The sequence below is a fragment of the Oncorhynchus tshawytscha genome, linkage group LG10 (genome assembly GCF_018296145.1).
Source record: "Oncorhynchus tshawytscha isolate Ot180627B linkage group LG10, Otsh_v2.0, whole genome shotgun sequence".
Classification (NCBI taxonomy): Eukaryota; Metazoa; Chordata; class Actinopteri; order Salmoniformes; family Salmonidae; genus Oncorhynchus; species Oncorhynchus tshawytscha.
Window position 1 is genome coordinate 55,701,120 of NC_056438.1, and position 8,769 is coordinate 55,709,888.

An 8,769-nucleotide genomic window follows, 5' to 3' on the forward strand; every position below is an offset into this window, starting at 1 on the left:
CCCTTCTTTTTAATTTGTATATTTGAAAAACAGCTTCGTTTACAATGGGGTTAAGTGTAAATGACAGCACACAGAGGAGACCTCCATAGACTATACTACTAACGGTCTCTGTCTCACTGAGGCTGTGTTGTCCCCAATAAGGCTTCATATGATAGCCACTAGACTTTTCAATAGCAGAGAGCTGTATAAAAGCTACTTGAACTGTGTCAGGGGCAGGGAAGCAGCGCAGCAGGAGTGATTGTGAATAACAGATCCATTTGACTGGTGGTGGAAGCCTTTGTCTCTGAGTAGCAAAGGAGATGGGAGAGAGAGAGAGAGAGAGAGAGAGAGAGAGAATTAAGGAAAAAATGTGACAGGTTCTCTTTTTCTCCAGTTAGGCAGTTTCCCTAGGGAGAGCAGGAAACAGAACAGTCTCTCTTTTCCTCTCTCTCTCTTTCCTACTCTTTCTTCCCTTTCCTCTCACTCTCTCTGTCCCTCTCTCTCTCCCTTCTCTCTCTTCTCCCCCCCTCTCTCTCTCTCTCTCTCTCTCATATTTAAAAAATATCAGATTATCATCCTAACAGTGAGGTGGTTATGGAGCTCTCTCTCTCTCTGCAGCAGCAGCATACCGAGCAGAATGATGTGACAAAGCACAATGACGTCACCTCCTTCAGACATGGTCTGAATACCTAATCACAGGCAAAAGTACTAAAAACAAAGTACTACTTTCATCCACTAGGTAATGATTCATTTACATTCAGATATACAGTACCAGTCAAACGTTTGGACACACCTACTTATTCAAGGGTTTTTCTATATTTTTACTATTTTATAATTATAGAATAAAGGTAAAGACATAAAATCTGAAATAACACATATGGAATCATGTAGTAGCCAAAAAAAGTGTTTAACAAATTAAAATATATTTTAGATTCTGCAAAGTCGCCAACATTTGCCTTGATGACAGCTTTGTACACGCTTGGCATTCTCTCAAACAGCTTCACCTGGAATGTTTTTCCAACAGTCTTGAAGGAGTTCCCACATATGCTGAGCACTTGTTGGCTGCTTTTCCTTCACTCTGCGCTCCAACTTATCCCAAACCATCTCAATTGGGTTGAGGTCGGGTGATTCTGGAGGCCAGGTCATTTGATGCAGCACTCGATCACTTTCCTTCTTGGAAAAATAGCCCTTACGCAGCCCGGAGGTGTGTTTTGGGTCATTGTCCTGTTGAAAAACAAATGAGTCCCAAGCAAGTCTCTTCTTATTACTGGTCTTCTTTAGTAGGGGTTTCTTGCAGCAATTCAACCATGAAGGACTGATTCACGCAGTCTCCTCTGAACAGTTGATGTTGAGATGTGTCTGTTCCTTTCCTGTGGCGGCCCACATGAGAGCCAGTTTCATCATAGCGCATGATGGTTTTTGAGACTGCACTTGAAAAACCTTTCAAAGTTCTTGAAATGTTCCGGATTGACTGACGTCCAGGTCGTAAAGAAATGATGGACTGTTGTTTCTCTTTGCTTATTTGAGCTGTTCTTGACATAATATGGACTTGGTCTTTTACCAAATAGGTCAATCTTCTGTATATCACCCCTACCTTGTCACAACACAACTGATTGGTTCAAACGCTTTAAGAAGGAAAGAAATTCCACAAATGAGCTTTTAACAAGGCATACCTGTTAATTCATAGTTTTGATGTCTACACTATTATTCTACAATGTATAAAATAGTAAAAATAAAGAAAAATCCCTTGAATGAGTAGATGTATCCAAACTTTGACTGGTACTATATTTGTTTCAACCAAAATCATTTGTCCCCAACAAACATTTGAGTGGGTATATCGGTCACACTTTATTTGGATAGTCCGGATTTTCCGTCTTTTGATGCTCTACAGATGGTCATCTTACTATCAACATACTATCTATTGATAATCAACTGCTTGCTAAGGTTACGATTAGGGTTTGGGTTAGTTTTAGGATAAGGGTTAGGATAAGGATTAAGAGTTATAGGTAGGGTTAGGGTTAGTAGATAGTTAGTTGAAATGTTACTGATAGTCTGTAGTCTGTCTCTAGAGCATCCTTTGCCTTTAGATCAACCATCCAATCAATATCTCACTGACAGGCGATCGTTGCCGCGTCTGGACCTGCACGTCATAGACTATTTACAGATGTACTATCTAAATAAAGTGTTACCGAGATATCATTGCCTGAATGTAGGGATTTCTAAAATGGCTTAATTAATAAGGGATGTGTGGAAGAATAGCGTAGGAGGCCATCGCCTATCCTAAACATATGGAATTATTTAATTGTATTTATATTTTTGGTGCACAGTGAGAGTTATTTAAGATACTCTTCAAAGAGGTAGAATTTCAGACGTTTTCGAAAGAAGGGCATCGACTCCGCTGTCGTCACTTTAGGGGAATGCTTGTTCCAACATTGGGGTGCCAGGACAGAAAAGAGCTTTGACTGGGCTGAGTGGGAGCGGACCTCCAGTATCTACACATTTTTGTTGACAAATTGTTGGATGCTTCTCCTCAAATGTCTTTTTGTGAATCTCTATGTTTAGAGGAGTCTTGACTGAACAGTACTTTTCCATGTTCTCCTGATTACCCAGCTTATACTACTCCTCTACCAAACCTCTTCTGGCATGGAACAGGACAAAACAACATAGGCCTTCATGTTTCATGACTATAACACTTTTGCTGCTGGCAGCAGTAGAAGTAGAGACCATGAGTGGAGGTAGCTAGCTCGGAGCCAAACAAGCAGCAGCTGTGTATTGTTAATATTCATATGACTTCCTTTAGAATTTGTTTGGAAATTCTTTTAAGCAGTATTTACGCCCTCGTCGACAAAGACACAGTGAAGAAAAGCCTCCTGGGTCTGACAGGCTGCAGTGCGGGGTGTTGTGATGACACGGGACTGCTTTGTGTGGCCCCGGCTGGTGGGACCAACCCCCCTCCAGCCTGGACCCTCGGCAGGGCGAGAGGGTATCCGAACCCCATCTGCTGCAGTGACAGCGGGGAACACAACCCTACGGCCGCCACCACTAAACCTCAACCTATGGGCTGAGTGAGTAGGGGCCCCTCCCCTCCACTTCACTCCCTCCGCTCCCCACCAACACAAAGACAATCTGCTCATCTTTCAGCCAGGGAATAGAAAGCGATCCTGGGCCCCAATGACTCCTATTCACTCCACTGAATGCAATTATTCAAATCCTATCCCAGCTATGAATGTGCATGTGTACACCTGTCTCTAGGGCTGGCCAAGGCGATGAAGGTTAGAGGAAAGGAATGTTATTATAGTAGGCTGTTCATGACAATATTGGCTGCGATAGTGAAACAAGGGCTCAGCAAAGTTGGGGAAACACAGGTGTGGTGGTAGATATCTCTATCAGTGATCTTTCTTGAACCAAAAGGTTTTCTGTCCTTTTTTAAATTTAACTAGGCCACTTTGTTAAGAACAAATTCTTATTTACAATGACAACCTACCAGGGAACAGTAGGTTAACTGCCTTGTTCAGGGGCAGAAGGACATTTTTTTGCAGCTCAGGGATTCTATCCAGCAACCTTTCAGTTACTGGCCCAACGCTCTAACCACTAGGCTACCTGCCACCCCAATGTTGATATTGAGATAAATGCAGACTGACTTCAATTAGGAAATGTGCAAAGGACACCCCAAAACAATGAAATATTCCATAAAACAATGTTTGTATAGTTCTATTGATTTGTTGTGACTGTTATTGATCCATTGGTCTGCGATTCCTCAAGGTCCAAGACTTGTAATTTGTGAGTTTTTTTTGTCAGTTGTTGAACAGTCTCAGTAATGTAACAGTTTATTAGATACACCCATCTAATACCGGGTCGGACCTTCCTATGCCTGCAGAACAGCCTGAATTCTTCGGGACATGGGAACGTTGCTCAATTGGTATCAAGACCAAATGTTTTTCCACTCCTCAATTGTCCGGTGGTGATCTCGTACCCACTGGAGTCCCTTCTTCTTTTTTTTAGCTGATAAGAATGGAACCCGGTGTGGTCGTCTGCTGCAGTAGCCCATCCGTGACAAGGATCGATGAGTTGTGCGTTCCGAAACCGCTGTTATTTACCAGTTTGTGGCCAAGCTGTTTTCTCCCACAGGACTGCCGCTGACTGGATCTTTTTTGTTTGTTGCACCATTCTCGGTAAACCATAGACACTGTCGTACATGAAAAGCCCAGGAGGCTGGCCGTTTCTGAGATACTGGAACCTGGCGTGCCTGGCGCCGACGATCATGCCACGCTCAAAGTTGCTTAGGTCACTTGTTTTGCCCATTCTAACGTTCAATCGAACAGTTACTGAATGGTTCTATACCGGTCTGCCTGCTTTATACAGCAAGCCACGGCCACGTGACTTACTGTCTGTAGGAGCGAACCATTTTCGTGAAATGGGTACCTAATAAACTGGCCACTGAGTGTATATTGTCAATTTAGAATACCAAGCACTTTTTAGGAAATCTATAACTTCTGCAAGGATGCAGATTGAACTTTTTTTTAACCATCCCTCCAGGCAGGTATTGCCTTGGGACCCTTTTGCTCCATATTATTTACTATTAGCAGCACTGCTGACACAGGAGAAAGGCAGTCATAATGGTTAGCGTTTGCGACAGACAAGGGAAGGCAGCCTGTCGTCCCACTTAGGCTGAATATATTACCTTACTCACTGACAGAGAAGAAAAGGGTACAGCCTGTTCCTCCGTAACACTTGCTTCAACAACAAGGGAACAAAAAATTAGCAGCATTTGGTTTGAAATGAATATGCAAAGAAGGGCAAGTGAGCTTAGAGAATGCAGTGTGACCTGCGAACTTCGTTTCTTTCCAGACCTGGTGCCCTTAACTACTTTAAGATATACCTATTGTGTATGGGCTGAATCCTAACTTGAGATATCCGAGCTTAACTCTGACTTTTGTGTATGCATTCATTTGTGAGAAAAATCAAGTTATATGCGCAAAAATGTATATTACTTCATTTTAGCCTCTCTCTTTACTTTACATATGTATAAACATATGGCTTGCTTTACATATGTATAAACATATGGCTTGCTTTACATATGTATAAACATATGGCTTGCTTTACATATGTATAAACATATGGCTTGCTTTACATATGTATAAACATAAGGCTTGCTTTACATATGGACCAAACAGAAGAGGATGTCCTCTGTTGGTACAGGATCTGTGACATAACTCTATAGACAGCATCCAAACTGAAGGAAGGGAAACCCCTAGTCCTGGACCAGACACCGTATCCTGATCCTGAATTACAGGCCTGACCTGTCAGCTTCAAAAGATTCAGCATCCCATGGGGGCCATGATTCATGAATAAAACAGCTGAGGAGAGCACAGTCCTTCTTCCTTGCTTAGCGGTATCCTGCTGCCTCCCCCTAGTACATGACAGGACATGTCCAGACACATCCTCTTTTTGGGACAGAATCAGGGAAGGCTTTACATTAACAAATTGCTTTTTTCATTGTTCTAGGACCATTTTTAACAAATAGATATTTGGGAACCAAGTGAACAGCTGTTTTAGGTGAACAGAGGCAAATGATCCAGCTCACCCCAAAACATGTTTAAATGTCCATCACTACTTGGCTGTTCTCCTGCCTCCCAGTACAATTCGTAACATATCAGACGAAATGGATGATGGACATCCACAAATGTATACACATTTTACTAAATGGAGGGAAAGAAAAGTACCTTTACTATGTTATGTATACACATGTTTTCTGGTTGTTGTTTTCGAGACAGAAAAGGAAGTGAAACAGCCTTTGTTGTGGTAGCAGTTGGGAAAGGGTTGGGAGGGAGGGGTGGTTATTTCCGACAGAGTTTTTTTAACCTTTGACCTCTTCCATCCCCCGCCCCTGACAGCTGTCACAAGGCCAAGGGCCTGTCCAGAATTTGCCCCATCTGCCATCTGCCTCTGAGGGGTCAGGTAAAGCCAGCAGGGGCACGGAAGTGCATTTCACTTCATTAATCTTCAAGAGGGACGGAGGTGCAGCTTTCTGTATCTCAGGCACACTTCTCCAGACATGGGTTGTTTTAGTTTAGACCCTCCCCATGGTTCTGCCAGCTGTCTTTAGAACCGCTAACAATACAAGGGATACCTGCATATTCATTACTCTGACGTCGATATCGTACTATGTTTGGGTCCCAAATGGCACCCTATTCCCTATTTAGTGCACTGCTTTTGACCAGTGCTCATAGGGCTCTGGTCAAAACGAATGCACTATAAAGGGAATATGGTTCCATTTGGGACGCATCCTACATGCCTCCTGTGGTATTGTTTCATTCAACACCAGTATAAATCTGTTACCTCTGTAAGTAGAACTACCGGGACATCAAAAGAGTCTCTCCATGAATCTTGATCATAGCTCCCGTGAAGTTCATGGGCTAAGCCTTCTCAGGTCATAAATTCCTGTGCTTGTCTCCAATATCGTCTCCTCCCTGGCATTCTGTTTATTTGGGAAATTCCCCCATATGCATTCTCCGCTACATAAAATACGTTGAAACATTCTTTAAAGATGATATGAATTACAGGTTCAGATTGTATCTAATAAATATGCTTTGTTCTCTTTCCAAGGTATGGAACTTGGAAGTATTTCCAATAAACAGTTTTAACATGCAGGAACTCGTTTAAAATCAAAGACGAACTCTAGCCAATAAATGAACATTACACAAACAGATAACAAAGGGGTTCTCAGACATAGATTAGTGGGGTCATTCTCCTTCTTATTATTAACTCTTAAAACCCTCTTGAATTATCTCCATTTCCGAGAGCCAGGCTTTTGATAAATGAAAACCAGATGCTTCAGTCCAGTTATGTAATATCTAGTATTTGGTGGTACTTGAGACAATTAGGATGTTATGTAGGCCTAATGAGTTTCAGCAACATAAATAATTGCAATTAAATGCCACAAGTAATCAATTATTGGTGGTGCATCCATTACAATGATTAATGGCTCGATTGTTTTTACAGTGCTGATACTCCATCATACTCTATCATATAAATGTTAATCAAAATGATATAATCTAAAAGGCTAGCTATACACTATGACCTAAGAAAGCTGTGCAACATGTATGTTGTTGGGCACAACACCACATACAATGAGTATACCAAACATTAGGAGCACCGTCCTAATATTGAGTTGCACTTCCTTTTGCCCTCAATTTGTCAGCATCAATTTGTCGGGGCATAGACTCTACAAGGTGTTGAAAGCATTCCACAGGGTTGCTGGCCAATGTTGACTCCAATGCTTCCCACAGTTGTGTCAAGTTGGCTAGATGTCCTTTGGGTGGTGGACCATTTTTGATCCACACGGACAACTGTTGAGCCTGAAAAATCCAGCGGCGTTGCAGTTCTTGACACAAACCGGTGCGCCTGGGACCTACTACCGTACCCCGTTCAAAGGCACTTCTTGCCCTCTGAATGGCACACACACAATCCACACAAATCTAACGGCCTGTAGCTCCTGAAGCAAGGATATGCATATTCTTGGTACCATTTGAAAGGAAACACTTTGAAGTTTGTGGAAATGTGAAAGGAATGTAACACATTAGATCTGGTAAAATATAATACAAAGAAAAAACAGTTTTTTATTATTTTTTTGTACCATCATCTTTGAAATGCAAGAGAAAGGCCATAATGTATTATTCCAGCCCAGGTGCAATTTCGATTTTGCAGAGTATGTGCAAAGATTGATCCAATGAACCATTGCATTTCTGTTCAAAATGTTGTGTTGACTGCCCAAATGTGCCTAATTTGTTGATTAATAACTTTTCATGTTCAAAACTGTGCACTCTCCTCAAACAATAGCATGGTATTATTTCACTGTAATAGCTACTGGAAATTGGACAGTGCAGTTAGATTGACAAGAATCTAAGCTTTCTGCCAATATCAGATATGTCTGTGTCCTGGGAAATGTTCTTGTTACTTACAACCTCATGCTAATCGCCAGAGGTGGGACCAAGTCATTGTTTTACAAGTCTCAAGTCTTAGCACTCAAGTCCCAGGTCAAAACAGGCAAGTCCGAGTCAAGTCTCAAGTCAAGACCGTCAAATATCAAGTCAAGTCTCAAGTCCTAAACTTTGAATTTCGAGTCCTAAACAAATCATAATGTGCTCTTCACCAAATGTAATACCATTTCATATTTTTAACAAGAGTAATATAACATTTATGCAAATCATGAATGCTTTTAAAAATATCTATATATTTATTACTTTCCAAAAAAACATTATGGATAGCCATGAGAAAGACCCCCCCCCCCAATAGCACACACACACACTCTCTCTGTGTGGTTACAGTAGGCTAACGTATGTCAATGGTTTTAGGAACAGCAGTAACATCAGGCAGGATTTAGGCTACCAACTGCCTAGCCAGTTGTAGCTCAATCTTGGGTGCATTGATCACATTCCCACACTGACTGACAGTGTGGAGGCTCATTGATTTAACGTTACGTTAGCCTACATGATTCACCAGTAAAGTAATAAAATATATAGCTGTCGGCTATATTAGTCACGACTTACCATTCTTTCTGCAGCTTCAAATGTCGAACAAAGATGGAAATTGTTGCGCCTCCGTCTGTCATTTTCTTCCCGCATGTTTTGCAAGTTGCAATGTGTTTTTTTGTTCATACAGCGTCGTCTTTATATCCGAAAATAATAATTTGGGGTATCATCTATCCAAGGGCTCCATCTGAATTCACCCGCCGACGTTCCTCTGCACTGCCATACACAACTTTTTCTCAGCTGGCGCAATTTGATTGGC